Consider the following 16723-nt stretch of genomic DNA (forward strand, 5'->3'; position numbering starts at 1 on the left):
TAAAAATTAAAGCTATGAAACCATCTCTACCTATTTGTGTATAGCATGTTCTTCCTATGTTGCTTTAGGGACAATAAATACACATCAACAACTTGGCACAAATATAGCCAGAATATATTTGAAATCAACATCTTTTATAGCATATTCATCCTCAGCCCCAAGTGTTATACTGGCTAACGGAGTTGAAAACATCCATTTCCGAAACAACCAGAAGCCTGAATTCTAAGAAAAAATTGAAATTTTAATAATTCTAAGAAAAAAGTGGAACAATAATTTTCCTCAAAGCTAAGATGAATTAGAGGCTGGGGAGTCCAAGATGCTGATCATTTTCCAGTATCACATGTGGTCATGAAACGAGAGGATTTGGTTGTAAATCAATAAATCTCTGTCCCATTAGCACCAAAGTTGTGTGTGTGTGTGTGTGTGTTAATAACTGTCTCAAGAAACATGAGCCATCAAAGTTAGGCTCATTTGCACCACATTGGACTTGAGCAATTTGCTTAGTCCAAATACAGAACAATAAAATGCAAAGCAACCAGCTAGTACAGAGTTTCTGTTTGGGGTGATGAAAAGTTTGGATGGTGCTGACAGTAGCACAATATTGTGAATGTATTTAATACCACTGAATTATATACTTGAAAGTGGTTAAAAAGATTAATTTTGGGTTGTATGCATGTTACCAGAAAAGAACTGTACAACAAAAAGAATGAACCCTAATGTAAACTATGGGCTACAGTTAATAATAAAAATATAATAATAGTGGTTCATCAATTGTAACAAAGGTACCACACTAATGCAAAATGTTCATAAGAGGGAAAGCTGTGAGGGGTGTGCGTACGCAGTATATGGGAACTATTTTCTGTAAGACATTTCTGTAAACCTACAAGTGCTCTAATCAAAATAGTTTTAAAAACCCATCACAAAAAAATGCAAAGCAACAATAATAAAAATGACTAACATGTATTCAGCACTTATTACGTGCCAGTCACATGTATTAGCCCATTTAATTCTCAAAAACGTCCTCTGAGGAAAATACTATTATCCTCATTTTGAAGATAAGGAAAGAAGCACAAAGAGAGAAGTTATTTGCCCAAAGTTCCATAACCACAGTAAGTGGAAGAGTCAGGATTTGAATCTAGGCACAATGGCTCTGGAGTCTGCCCTCCTAACTCTTATGCTTTATTACCTTGTGCTATATTAGTCTATTACCTTGTGCTATATTAGTCCACAAATATATCAGTCCACTGATGTATTTGAAGATGTATGGACACTTAATATAGTAGACAAAAGCTTGTATTCCCACAGGACTCAAAAGTGATTCAGGGGAAGCAGATGTGGCTCAAGCAATTGGGCTCCTGCCTACCACATGGGAGGCCCGTGGTTCAGTTCCTGGTGCCTCCTAAAGAAGACAGCGAGCTGGTACAACGGGCAGGTGTGGCAAGCTGACAACAAGATAACACAACAAGAGACACAAGAAGAAAAACATAATCAGAGACACAACAAAGCAGGGAGCAGAGGTTCCCGGTGCCTCCTAAAGAGGGCAAGCAGGCAGCAAGCTGGCATAACTGGCAGGCGTAGCAAGCTGATGTGACAAGATGACACAACAAGAGACACAAGAGGAAAACATAACAAGACACCCAACAAAGCAGGGAATGGAGGTGGCGCAAACGATTAAGCGCTTCCCTCCCACATAGGAAATCTTGGTTTCGGTTCCTGATGCCTCCTAAAGAAACAAATAAGAGGAACAGACACAGGAAGTGCAAACAGCAAGGGGAAGGGGAGAGAGAAATAAATGAAATAAATCTTTTTTTTAAAAAGTGACTCAGTTCAAAAAACATTTCATAGAATTGTTACTTTATTTTAATTAAATTTAATTTTTATCTACTATGTATCAATACAGCTCTACTAGTGAGCTCCAAACCTGGACAATCTTTCAAAGATAAAGCAAAACCTACTACAGAGAACAAAATCAAGAAAACATATATGGCAGCAGTTGTCATTTATCATGAATGGTGTATATTTTTAACAATTTTCAATAAGACCACTAAATATGTAGAAAAACATGGATTAGTTTTATAACTGGTAAGACATATATGCATAAAATCTGGGGAAAAACTCCTTCTACAACTTTCTTTAAAAAAAAAAATGCTATTATGTGTGTGTGCTAGTCATCAATTTTGATTTTTTTTAAGGAGGTACCAGAGATTGAACCCAAGACCTCGCACATGGAAAGCAGGTGCTCAACCATCAACTAGTGAGCTACATCTGCTAGACAACATGATTGCCTATATGAATTTGTAATTTTCTGTTAGCTATTCTTAGAATCATTTGAGCTTTTGATTCACGAACAGTATCTACCATAGCACAGGGACTGGCATTGTAAGGACCCAATAAATAGTTTTCAAAATAAAGATAATGAAGGAGAAAAGGGAAGAAAGAACAAAAGGAAGGTTCAGACATTGCTGCTGGCTGGCTTCACACTTGGCATCTACTTGAAAAGCTAACTCTCCCTTTCCTTAAAGGAGTGTTGAAATGTGAAGCCATTTCCTCACCCAACCTCTCTCTTCTACTTCCTTTATCACAGAAAGGCTGTGTATCCAGAGTGATAAACTAAACAGTTGAAAAGTTAACAATTTAATCAGTCTGGTTAAGTTTTTGTTTTTCCCAGGCAACCAGGGTGATGATTTTTGGGGCTGGACTGCCTGTTAATTTGGGGGTTAAGTAGAAAGAATACAGCCTGAACTAAACCTACAGGAAGATATCGCAGTTTCCATCGCCATTCCTCATTGGGCCTGAGGCAAATAATTTCAATATTCAAAAAGCAATGGGAAGGCTAATTTCTAGCTGAAAGAGATAGTCTAGCACTGGATAATAACCACCTTAGGTTCCAACAGTCATTATCTAACTCAAGGTTTCTCAACCTTGGCACCACTGACATTTTGAGCCAGATAATTCTTTGCTGTGTGTGCCTGTCCTGTGCATTATAGGATGTTCAGCAACATCCCTGACCTCTACCCGCTACATGGCAGTAGCAAACATTGCCCTCACCCGCCATGTGACAAGCAAAAATGTTTCCAGACGTTGCAAAATGTTCCCTGAGAGAGAGGGGTCAAAATCTCCACTTGAGAACCAGTGATTTAAATTAACGTCACTAAATTTTCTTCTTTCTCTTTCATAGGAAACAAATTATGAATGGCTAATTTTAAATATTTTGAGTCCCTCTTTTCCCCTTACAAACAGATTTTGGAGTTATATAAAACACAGACTTTCCCTTTTCCTAGTCTCTGATTCCATTTGATTCTTATTGTTGCTTCAGGAAGGTTCAGTGGCAATCAAGAAGAATGATACTTTATGCTTAAGCAAGTACTAATTATTCTTTAGTATTTTAACAATATTAACAAAATTTACAAACTTCAACAATATTAACTCTTGAATTTTCACTGCTCCCTTTTTTACAGGAGAGAGAGAAGCACACTAGTTGTTTGTTTTTAGGTACACTACAGCATGAAAATACTTTTAATTTGTGACAGCATAATGGCGCAGTTACCTGAATTTCCATATCACAGCTATGGGGTAATGAAAACTGGCAGGATTATCAGGGACATTCCAGAGCAATGACCAGTGTTAAAGTCACCAAGTGTCTTATCAAGACCATTTTGATAAGAAAGTTGAAGCACATTTTCTGTGGGTGCTGTTCACTGCCAAAGCACATGCAGGTAGTCAACAATAAATATCCTTTGTTGAATTATTAAAGGTAATACCAAGTGTAGCTTCAGTAGCCTAACCTATCCTAGGAAAACCTCTTAGGTCATGTGAAAACCAGGAGTATCACAGTTCTCTGCCTTCTTTCCAGAGGTTTCTATAGCCTAATGGTATGCTTTTCTGTCCACAGTTATCAGCCCAAGTTACCAGCTCAAGGCCTGGGAAGCAGTGTAGCCTGCCCTCTGACTCACAGGGCAAGGAACCCTTTCTGCTTGGGACAATCCACAGAGAAGGCAGCAAGACGTATAGTCACCATTTCATAGATGCAGACCTAAGAAATAATTAAAGACTGCAAAAGCTAATAGTATCCTTCCTTAATGTTTGGAAACTGGCAATAATAGCAATATCAACAGCAACCACAATGACCATTTCTACCATCACTGCTGCTGCCAGTCAGCTCCAGGCCAGGCCCGAGGCCCAGCACTTCACTTTCATTAACTCTCACAATAGCTTGTGACAAAGGTCATATTGCCCCCATTTTACAGGTGAGGTTCACAGAGATAATAAAGATGCTTCCACAGTGACAGAGGGCAGTGCACCTGGAATTCACACCCAGGACCACGTGATTCCAAAGCCTGTGCTTGGCACAGACTGCCAAGGACCGGGAGACAGAAAGAATGCTGCTGGTGCACCCACCGTCAGAAACAAAAGAAAACAAAAGAAACAACCAAACAAAAAAAATTGCTTGCTCCAAAAGAACAGGAAAATGGATTTGGAATATCATATCATTTTCCTCTTGATAGAAAAAATAACAGTGGAGTCCTGTGTTATAGATTGAAGCGTGTCCCCCCAAAAAGACATGTTTGAGCCCTAACCCCAGTTCCCTATTTGGAAAGAGGGTCTTTGGACATGTTATTGGGTAAGATGAGGCCAAACTGTATTAGGATGTTGTCTTCGTAAGGAGAGAAAACTTGGACACAGTGAGGGACGGAGAGAAGATGGCCATGTGACAGGGGCAGGATTGAGTTACGCCACAAGCTGCTGGCAAGCACTGTCAGCTCCCTGCAGACTGACATCAGAGGCAGCATGGCCCTGCCACCATCTGATGTCAGACTTCTAGCCTCCAGAACTGCCAAGGTAAAAACCTGGGAGTCATCCCAACCCCCTCCCTCTCCCTCATCCCTCCAGCCCACCTGTCATGAAGGCTACATCTTGTACCTCCTTTTCATCCCCAGCACTAATACCCTGCGCTCAAGTCCTCATTATTTCTTACCTGCACCACTGCTGGGCCTCTCTCACCAGTTTCTTTAGCACCAGACTTGCCGTCCTCAAATCTACCTTCCAAAATACAGCCAGAATGATCTTTCTCAAACACAAATCGGCCCTCGTCACTGTTCTGATTTTCAAATCCTTCCTTAGCTGCTCATCACCTTCAGGGTCCTGTTCAAACTCATGAGCATCTTCACACACACACGCACGTCCCACAAACAATACGAGGACCTTCAGGCTGGGCTCCAGCCAGCCCACGTGGCACCTTGTGCAAATTAGGAAAAAGACTCCTCCTTCCTACAGGAGCTTGCAGCTGCACCAGGGACTGCAGGTTGGCTGGCAACGCCTAGGCTGGATCTCAGCCCCTGCTCCCCACTTCCTGGCAGCACCACCCCATCTCTGCCTGTCGTTCAGCAGGTCACAAGTGTACAATCTAACCTGCAGCTCTGCCATAAGGTCAGTCCCTCCCTGCCTTGGCACAAGCTGTTTCCTTTGTCTAGAATGCCTCTGCCCACTAAATCCATCCACCTAACTCCCATTTATCTTTCCAAAATTTATGACAATTATCCTACGAGAAGTTTTCGCCTTTTCTATGCTACCGGATAAACTTCATTACAGCATGCTTGCTATAATCATAGACTTTCTTGCCTATTTCTCCTGCTAGCCGACGACTTTTCTGAAAACAAGGACTCTGTTCTGGACCTTTATGCTTACAAACCCTAGTGCAGTGCCTGGGAGACAGGAGGTAATAGTTGCTGAATGTCAAACGGAAGTCGCCTTCTGCTTTCTTGGCCTTGTCACCATGTAAGACATGGGCATTTCAGGCTCCCTCCCCCCACTCCCACCCCCCAGGGCAATTTGGAGATTAGGCCACAGGGTCTGCTTCCTCAAATTACATAATCCCTACTCAAATAGCTAGAAGCCAGATCTCATTTAGCAATTATTTCATTAACCTATGATTAAGAAGAACAAACATCTTGGATTTCAACTTCCTGTCCCCCACTGACAAGTTCACTGATACGTCTGTCATTGAATATTTTGTCCTTCCCTGGATCCCGCTGCTCCCTTCTTTCATCTTCCCTTCCTCCCTGTTTTATTCTACTTAACAAGACAGCTGGATGGTAGGTACGTGGGAATTTGTGGCACTCTCTAGTTTCATGAATGTTCGGGTATGTACATAATAAAAAGTCAAAATAAATATTAAAAAATAAAGAGTTATCCAGACATCCTGAAGCACAGACTCAACTTCTTACATTTCCACCTACCCTGGGATTTTCCTCGTTAGCACTGTTTGGTTCTCCCAACCATTCTGTGGATAATGGCCACACTGATTTCCTTGATCACTTCACGGTAACTCTCCTAGCCACACCCCTTCGTCAAATCCTTCATTAATTCCCTACTGATATAAATCTAGAATTCCCTTCTAGTAAAATCTAGCCAAAGGAATTAGAGGCACCAGATTTTAACTCCCTGTCAAATGCACTTGTACAGTTCAAAGCTCGTTATTTTACTTACGGAAAATACACTTTTCCATTGGGGGCCTCTGAGACAGAACTATTTTAGGCAGGTATGGGCAGAAAGATACCACACATTTTTATCAGCGATAGCAGTTGTTGTTTCCTTACTCACAACTATTCTAGGAGAAGATAGCCCGAACCAAGCCCTGGCTGAAACACTGAGACTGGACTTGCTCTTCCTAAGAGCCCTATGTCCTATAGTAGAGCCAGTTTGATTCTTGACCAGAATCTGGAACTGGGACCCAGGGACTGAGTTAATCAGATGATGTAGGCTCTAGAGCTGTGAGGGCTCTAGATAAGCCAGGATGGCTCGGTGGTAAACCAGAGCCACATGCAAACTGATGTGCAAAGGCAGAAACCCAGAATCTGGGGAAAATGTATCAGACAGGATTTTATTGTTGCTGCAAGTGACATTGAATCCACAAAGAAACTTAAGCAAAATGGGTGATTTCTTGGAAAGACCAGGGCTGGAGATGGCTCAGGAACAGAAAAATCTTGTCAGTACTCTCTCCACTCTATCTCCTTCCTATCAGGCATTATCTCTTTGTGTGTCTCTCTCTATAAACATGCCTCACTTTTTTCCCCAATGAATATGAGTCTCCTTCAGTGTGTGTATACGTATATGTGTGTGCTTGTGTGTTTGTGTGTGTTTTGGGGGTGGGAGAGCACAGAAAAATGACTACAGAGAATTTCAGATTCAGATTAACCACTTCAAAAGAAAGAGAGCTCTGATTTCTCTTAGACTTTGTATATAAAATCCCAGGGAAGGACTAATTTTCCTGATTTTGATACATGTTCATCTAAGGTAGGCCCTTATGCCTTATGCCCCTGTCCCCTTTTTCCTCACAAACATAATTCTAATTCTACTATGTTATCAGAAGACTATGTGCTCAGGAAGACGGATTTTTCCATAGCCCAAGGGAATGAATCATGCTCGATCTCTGTCAGTCAGGGCAATTCCACTCCCCGGCTAGTTACTAGTTTAGGGATGGGTAAAGGACACAGCCTTAGCTAATGATATCTGATCCAAGAGAAAACTTGTCAGAGAGTTTCCAGAAAAGCTTTTCCTCATTCTTGACAAAATACAAAAACAGGACTCCTTCTTGCCTTTGGTCAAGGTTGTATGAGAAGAGGATATACGGAGCTGCTGCAGCTAGTTTATAACACAAGGGGCAAACCTAAGGCTGAAAATCATCGCGCTAAGGATGACAGAATGGAAATATGGAATACCTGGGACCTTGATGACATCACTATGTTATTAAATTAACCAACCTTGGAACTGTGTTTTCCATAGAGAGGAAGCCAATCTGCCAGGAGGGTAATGGAACAAAGTTCAGAGTCAACTAAGATGAGAGACTTTGCAGTCTGAAAAGGAAGTAAATAGCTGCCTATTTTCAAAATAATCACAAAGGCTAATGGCCGGTCAGCTCTTACTATGTGTCAGGCACTATTCCAAGTGCTTTACATATATTATCTCACTTAATCTACACAACGACTCAACAAGTTAGGTAATTTCAATAGTCCCCACTTTTCAGATGGGTACATGTACGAGGTCTGGTCCAGAAAAGTTAAGCAATTTATCCAAGATCACAAGCTCAGCAATGACAAAACTGGGACTCACACTCAAACCTGTTGACTTCCAGAGCTCTTAACTATTAGGTGTTCCTGGCTTGTAGCAGTTGGATTCCATAAGCTTCCCCATATCTTTTCAAAGAACCCTCTTTTGATCTGAGCTGTTATAAGTGAGTTTGTGTTCACTGGACCCAAATGTTTCTATAAGACATTGACCAGACTCAGGTTCTCCTTCTTCACCCCACAACGTATCTGTGAGTTACAATTTCCATTTGTTAAATGCACTGAGTGCATTCAAATTTGTAAAAAAAAAAAAAAAGTTTAAATTTAAAAAGGTGGGAAATGGACTTGGCCCAGTGGTTAGGGCGTCCGTCTACCACATGGGAGGTCCGCGGTTCAAACCCCGGGCCTCCTTGACCCGTGTGGAGCTGGCCCATGCACAATGCTGATGCGCGCAAGGCGTGCCCTGCCACACAGGGGTGTCCCCCACGTGCAAGGAGTGTGCCCATAAGGAGAGCCGCCCAGCGCGAAAGAAAGTGCAGCCTGCCCAGGAATGGCGCCCACACTTCCCGTGCCGCTGACGACAACAGAAGCGGACAAAGAAACAAGATGCAGCAAATAGACACAGAGAACAGACAACCGGGGAAGGGGGGGAATTAAATAAATAAATAAATCTTAAAAAATAAATAAATTTAAAAAGGTAAATAAATTAATAAATGCACTAAGTCCAAATCATACATTAAATCTTTATTTAGTGGAATTCACTGTGTTCCAATGATTGTCTATTATGGTCCTTCCCCACCTCTCACATGGTGGGTGTTGGTTTGATATTAGGGTCTTTTGGGGGTACTCTTTCCAATGTGATGTGACTTATTAATTGAAATATAAGTAAGCAACTAACAAGGGATGAAATTACTGACACTGGTTCAAATAATGATACCATTACATCTCACCTCTAATTTTATCTGTTCTGTTTTTTTAACTTTGCAGAGTTAGAGTTTTTAGGTAACAGGCATCCTGCAAGCACACATGCTCTCTGTGGCTCTGTGAAACTAGGAGACATTTATGGCCTTACTACTGTTGATTTATGTCACACCCTCATTCCCTCACTCATTCAACAAATATTTGAGTATCTGCTATGCACTAGACACCGTCCTAGGCACTGGGCACCGAAAGGTTATGTTCCCTGCCCTCACAAAGGACCGTAAAGTATAAAGGTACACCATATCGTTCAACTGAGCCCACTCTTTTCTTTAAACATTAGGAGAGCTATAACAAATAAAAATAGGTGTAGAGGACTAAACAAAGCATTTTGTGGACAAATCCAATGTAGCAGTTAAGTGCACAGACCCTGCCAAACACTGCCTGGATTCAAATCCCAGCTTTGTCCCTGTGTGAACTTTGGTAATTTACCTAACCTGTGTCTCAGTTGCTTAATCTCTTAAATGGGGCTAAAGACTGTAGCCATGACCTAGCGTTACTGTGAGAGTTAGTATCTTTATAAAATATTTAAAGTATAATGACTACTGTAGACGTCTTTAAGAGAAAAAACGAGCCAGTCTACTCTGCCCACTGACCATAAAGCAAGCAACTTAGTAACTCTGCAGCAAGCAGTAGCAGTACGACAGCGTGCCAACCTCGGAATCAGCAAACGGGAGCCCAGCGTTATCACTACTGGGGAATACTGGGGCTCCAGGGGCCAGGACAAGGGCTATCACTGCAGTTGATTAATATTTATTTCATACCTTCCTGATTTCAGACTCTCCAAACTAAGGTGTTGGTTAAAGAGAATTCAAGGTGTCTTTTCTGGAGAATTTGGATTTCACCAGGCAGATATTAGAAGAAAGCAGAATCACAAATTTGGAAGGGATCTTAGATCATTGTCTGTATCATCACATTGTTCTATCTTTAAATCCTAGATAGTGGTAATAATGTATGTGCAATAGTTAACAATTATGGAAGTTTTTCTATGTGGTAGGCATTGTGCTGGAGGCTTTACACAAATTATTTCACTTAAACCTCACAACAGTTCTGTGAGGTAAGTTCTCAAAGGATTCATTCTAAGTAAAAGTTGAATTCATTCCACTACTCATAAAGCCCTACGAGATCCCCCCTCCTGGATTTTGCTCCATCCACATGTCCCCCCCAAACATGTAATGCTCATTGTTCCCTCTGCGTGGAATGCACTTCCCCAGCTAAGCCCGAGGCTTATTCCCTCATCTTCTTCAAGTCTTCCTTCAAATATTGCCTTTTTAGTGAGACCAGCTTCTCAGAATACCCTTTATAAAAATTGCAACACCCCATACCATACATCCCTGCTGTACTATCTTCTTCAAAGCAGTTATCATTTTTCTAACCTACTACACAATTGACATTATTACTATTATTTAATGTTTCTGTTGACTAGAAGGAATGCAAGGATTTTTGTCTATTTTTGTTTGGAGCCCTAAACCCAGGACGGAGGAACACATCTGGCATATCACAGGCACTCAGTCGATAAATATTTGCTGGTTAAATTTCATAGAGGAGGCAATATGCCCAGATGGGGTAAGTGACGGTGCCTTTTATAGAAACATGGATTCCAGAAACCAAACTCTAAGTACAAATCCTTTTCCTGGGGGTTGGTGGCATTACCTTTGACCCTCAGAGGCAATACGTTAGATCTGATTACTACTTCATGAGTAGCAACAGACACTAGCAAGTCAAGAATAAGAAGAACTATTCCAAGAATTAAATATGCTTAGGCAAAATCGCTTCACAGAATATTTTGTGACTCTATCAGGAATTTTTACTATATAAGACTTGAGGAAACATGTCAAACTAAAAAAATGAAGGGGATGTAAAAGCTTTCATGAAAATATTTTCCCACGGTTATACAATGCTAAGAATGACAGCATATAATACTCCTTTATAGACATCATTCAAATTCAAGGATCATTTCCCTTGTTACTTTTATGTAATTATATTTAACCTTCATAGCATGCAGAAATCCAATTTGCAGATGAGGAACTGTGCTCAGAGAGGTTGGGCGCCTTCCTAAAATAGCACAGCAAGGGGTAGAATTTGGAATGGCATAGAATTCTTTGTCTTGCCAGAGTGCCTGCTGCTGTACACACAGCTGCCAATTAAGCTTGCAGTGTGTATCATTTTACAGTGTCTTCTATTCTGACTTTTTTATTTTTAAAATAAATGTCTAACTCAATACCCCATCAATTAAAAAATAAAACACTACAAATATCACTTTCCATTCCCTTTTTTAAAAAAATTGGTCTACTGTTATATAGATATGGAAATTCATATAGGAGTGTATACATTGCCACAGTAAAAGGAGTGTCTTTGTCTGAAGTTCATTTCACTAACTAAATAGCCAGGCTTATAGAGCTCACATTATTACAGAGAAAAAAAAAGTGCAGCTGCTGACAGGATTGCTAAGAGCAACAAATACCAGGAAAATCTCAAAACTCAGACCATTTTTTCCTTAACCATATTTTTACCAATTATCTTCTCAACAGCTTTGGAAACGTGTTTTCACCTTTACTCTTTTCCAGAAAGAATCTTCCCTGGGGAGTAAAAATGAAGACCTCAAAACCAAGTACAAATTGCTCATTTAAAGAACAGGAATTAAGGAGGTGAGGGCTTTTCTTCCTTAAAAGCTCATCCCCCTGTAGAAAGAATCCAAATCCTGTCCTGATTCTTCTTGAGCAGTGGAGCAGTTTTCAGTTTTTGTGTGAGTTAATTTTAATTAAAAAAAAAAAATCCTTGAGAAGCTGTTGCTATGAAACCTCTTGGGCCACAACAGATGGCTACAAGGACAGTTCTCAGCCTGGAGCTCAGAGCTCTGAAGCCCTCCACTCAGGCATACCATTAACATTCCTGAAATACCTTTGGCAAAGCAGGCCCCCTTCCGACCAGCTCAACTGCAGCTCCTCAGCAGGCCTCTCTCCTCAAGGGACCCGGCTTAGCCTGGTCTGAAATTTCTTATAAATGAATGACCAGGACTCTCTAGAAAAAGGCCATAGGAGAAAGCCTGCTACCCTTATCAGCTTCGGCCTCAGGCAAATTTTACCAACCAACTAGCAAGGTTTTGTTCAGATAAGCACAGACACACAAGTGGGAACACACACACACACACACACACACACACACACACTCCTTACTCAATTCATTTAATTCACTTTTAAACTACCGACCCCCTCCTAGTCCGAGTGATCCAGTTAAGACAGCCAACGTATTTTTTGACTGAAGCACTTGTAAGGCCTAGTCAGAACTGCTGGGGGAGACATTTAAGGATTTCTGATTTCTTTTTTGACAGAGGGAGTGAATGAACTGCTTCACGTTAACTTCCTGGTGCTGTGGGACGACCCATCCTGTTTCATCACATTTCTCTCTTCTGAACTGGGATAATATCGCCCTATATGGTCACAGATGGAGGGATTAATGAGCCATTATTAATAAACAACCGAGAGATCACCACACAAACATCAGGTCAGGAAGACTGGGCCTCCATTGCCACGGAAGGGAAAAGGGAAGGGGAGAACTTAGAGACCTGCCTCTAACTGCTTGGACTACTGCCCCACGAGGGCTGACGCAGGATACCAACCACAAGTTTTGGTGCGTAAGGTCTACTGGTAGCTTATGGGTCACTAAGGAGCTTTGGTATTTGGAAAGTCACAAGTTATTCTAAACGGCCACAGCTTTTCAGGCTAGGGCCCATTTAAATTCCATCCTAGAGGGTCTTCTGTGTAGAAGCAAAGTCCTATTCCTGTGTCTGATGCCAATATTCACTTGATATCAGAACAATTCTACAGGTTTCAGTTCACAGAAGTTTGTTACGAGCTTTGATAATGAGACCAGATCATGTGCTTCAAAAAATCCCACCACTACCATCATTTGACTTCATCCTTGAATCCAACTAAGAAGCAAGATGACTTTTTCCTCCCTTTCAAAATCATCCATATGTCCCTTCCCTCCAAAATTGACTATAAGGTTTATTAGAGGCTTTTTTGGTTTTTTTTTTCTATCTTTGTTTTTAATGTTTTTTAGGTGTTTGGCTTAACAAGGAGAGCAAACTTTTCCCTCTTAACCAGTGACATTGTAATAAAGCCCTCCATGGCAGGGTGGAGATGGGACAGCCGCTCCTCCCTCCATGGGTCTAAGGCTACGAACCCCCCACTTGCCGGTCTGGTCCCAATGGCCACAGCACATTCAGCAAAGAGAGTCTTGCGCAGCTGTTCAGCTTCTGAACTCACAGGCTACCCCTGCTCAGAAAAGGCAGGGGCAAAGCCTTCAGCCCAGTGCTGCACCGAGGTAGAAAGAGAGAAAAAAAGAGATCTGACGTGAGCAGCTGCCTATTTGCATAGACAAAGCTTTTGGGCAGGGCCCTGTTGCCTGGGCGGGACTCATACAGTGTGTGCCTGGGGAGGGGCACACAGGGCACAATCTATTGTGCCCCATTGTATGTTGTCCAAGGCACAGAAGGGACCCTTGCCATGTGGCAGTTGAGGGAGTCTGGCAGGCATCCCACAGTTTCAGAAAGGAAAGATCACAGGGGAAAAAAATAAACGTAAGATACTTAACTCTTCTCTCACTCTCACCATCTAACTCTTTAATATTATTATTTTGGAATTAAATAGATAGATGATAGGTAGATAGATACATAGATTTTCATATCTACCTATTGATATATATATATATATATATACAATCTCAGTTATTAATAAGGTGAAATTATATATTTGGGGGTCCCCTGGGACTGTATAGATATGTACAAGGGTTTTCTGTACTCTTAAAATAAAATGTGGGTTCTGTGAGTTTATTTACTTTTTCTTTTTGAGGTACAGGGGCTGGGGAATGAACCCAGGACCTCGTCTGTGGAAGCCGGTGCTCAACCACTGAGACACATCAGCTTCCCTGAATGTTTTTTTTTTAAATTTATTTATTTATTCTCCCCTCCCCCCTCATTTTGTGCTCGCTGTCTGCTTTCTGTGTCCATTTGCTGTATGTTCTTCTGTCTGCTTGGCTTTTCTTTAGGCAGCACTGGGAACTGATCCTGGGACCTTCCAGAGTGGGAGAGGGGCACTCAATCTCTTGTGCCACCTCAGCTCCCTAGTCTGCTGAGTTTCTTATTGTCTCTCCTCAGTGTCTCTTTTTGTTGCGTTACCTTGCTGCAGCAGATTACCGCGCAGGCCAGCACTCTGTGCTGGGCCAGCAGGTCAGCACTCCATGTGGGCCAGCTCACCTTCACTAGGAGGCCTTCACCAGGAGGCCCCGGGAATTGAACCCTGGACCTCCTATATGGTAGATGGGAGCCCAATCTCTTGAGTCACATCCACTTCCCCCTGAGTTGTCTTTATGGTTAGTTTTCTTGTTGTTTGTTTTTGTTTTTTCTCAGGAGGCACCAGGAACTAAACCCAGGACCTCCCATGTGAGAGGTGGGTGCTCAACTGCTTGAGCCACTTCTGCTCCCCTATTTACTTTTAACTAGAGATACATTATTTCAACTAGCTTTCTCTTCCTTTCCGTACCTTTTTAGGCCTCTGGAGATTTCATCATCTTCTTAACATTCCTTTTTGATAGTGATCAGGGCTAAGATGATATTTACTCCTCCCCATATAAAACTAATTTATCCTTAACCCAGGAAATCACCTTTGATTTACACACTCTCTAGATTGTAATTCTTAAGTGTTGGTAAAATTTTGAAATTTAACTCAATACAAAATAGAGGAGCAGGTGTAGCTCAGTCATTGAGTGCCTGCTTCCCACATATGAGGTCCCAGGTTCAATCCCCTGTGCCTCCATAATACTCTATCATTCCAATATTCATTTTTAACTCTTTGATCATTTATCATTCACTTAGTATCCACCTATCTACTTACCTACCTATTGGTATCTATATTTTAAAATCGTCACCAACCATCAATAATATTTCCACACACATTGTGTTTTAAACTGTTGCTGTAGACCAGTGAGAGGACCACACTTCACCTGATTGATAAAATAATTTCTGGTGCTTTTATTCATCAGCACAGTCATTTTTAGTATTTATATTTAGTTATTACTAATATGTTGACCTCGTAGAGGACAACGTTTTTATACATACTTTTTAGCTAATAGCTGAAAGATGGAAAATTCCACATGGTTATGAACATTGGGAGAAAATGTCATATTTCAGGATGATTAATATAGATTGCAAGTGAATGGTTTATGAACGTTTATTGCCTTTTATCCACCACTCCTATTTGTTCTCTCTTTTCCTATGTACTACTTGAACTTGGAATTATCGAGCACTTTTGTTTCATGGGTGTGTTTTTTATTCTTGAAATTAATAAGGTAGGAAAAGTAGTCTTAGAACTTTTTAGGACTTACAAAGGGATCTTTACCCATTTACAGAATGGTTTCATTTAAAAAAAAAAAAAAACAAGTACGAAATTACTTCCTATCATGACAAAATAGGCAGGTGTATAAGCACGAGTCCCAAATCACTAGTCTTTTTATACCAAGCTTCAATTACTAAATCCTCAAATTACAAGTATGCTGACAGCAACCCCAAGCGCTAAGGCAGAGTGGTCCTATAAGTGTCTACCAATCAATTTACAAGTAAAATGAAATCAGAGCAGAGCTTAAGCTTAATCAGAACCACGGTTTAACATTCCTGAGCATCTCAACTGTTGCTCAAATTTAGGTGCTTCCATTTAGGATCTGAACTTCTCTTGAACGTAAGGATAAGCAAGGAGAACAAACCAAACACAATCAAACTGCCCTCCTGAAGTGAAATTAACTAATTCACCTCCATTGAACAAATCTTAAAAAGACAAAAATTGCTTTCATAGCACAAGAGAAAAAGTAAAGAGAGCTTTCAAATTTTGTGGTAATTAAAGGTCGACTATAATACCTGGGATTGCGTATTTGGAGGGAGCCAAGATTCTCAGCCTGACTTTATGTTATTGTACAAAGTAGGATATTGGTCGATCTTAATTAAAAGGAGGATGTTACTTTCCTCTCATCAAATAAGACCACACAATGAGATGCTGGTGGCCTGCAAGGTTTACAGTAATTTGTCACATATCCCCCTCCCCATTTACATCTTTCTTCATTCCTTGCACAATTTGCCGCACACCTGACAGGAGAATGAATAACTTAGTGATTTCATCATAAAGACCTAAATAGAACAACTTCTCTGTTTCTTTTTAGTTTACCTTCCCAATACTGGCATTTCTTCAAGAAAAATGTAGAAATCATGCCATTGAGAAATATCTGGTTAAAATGGACTTACCTTAGGGAAGTCTAAGCCCAGCCATTTCCCTTGTCCTGTTATCTGTTGGACATCACTATCCAGCCTGACACTGGGCCAAACTGGCCCATTGAGGGGGCTCAGTGGTTTGGGCGAGGAGGCACAGAGGCACGATCCCGACCCAGAAGAAATCCCCGGGAGCCAGCCCCAGGCCGGCGAGAGTTAGGGCACAGGTGTCTGGCACCACCGAGGCACCTCTGCTCTGAACCTGCAGCCAGACGCCAGCCCTGATTAGCCACGTACAAAAGGCAGTTCAAATTACTGCCCTCCTCCCCACCAATCACCAGCCCGCCTGCCTGACAGGAGCAGGAATCCTGTAAGGGGAAGTAGGCTCGCTGAGAACCTGAGAACCGGTTTCTGCTGTGGCTGTTGG

General features: G+C 41.3%; 1 protein-coding gene across 3 annotated transcripts in view; it reads right to left on the reverse strand.

The window, feature by feature from the left end:
- Positions 1-16448, reverse strand: part of SHROOM3 (shroom family member 3) — a 197316-nt gene extending 180868 nt beyond the window's left edge. For 2 of the 3 annotated variants that reach the window (XR_011649124.1, XM_071215947.1), the window contains exon 1: positions 16333-16448. The gene's annotated coding sequence lies outside the window, so the exon portion shown is untranslated. The remainder of the gene's footprint in view (positions 1-16332) is intronic. The other variant, XM_071215949.1, reaches the window with a different exon arrangement.
- Positions 16449-16723: the final 275 nt, after the last annotated feature.

The sequence above is a fragment of the Dasypus novemcinctus genome, chromosome 1 (genome assembly GCF_030445035.2).
Source record: "Dasypus novemcinctus isolate mDasNov1 chromosome 1, mDasNov1.1.hap2, whole genome shotgun sequence".
In the NCBI taxonomy this organism is placed as follows: Eukaryota; Metazoa; Chordata; class Mammalia; order Cingulata; family Dasypodidae; genus Dasypus; species Dasypus novemcinctus.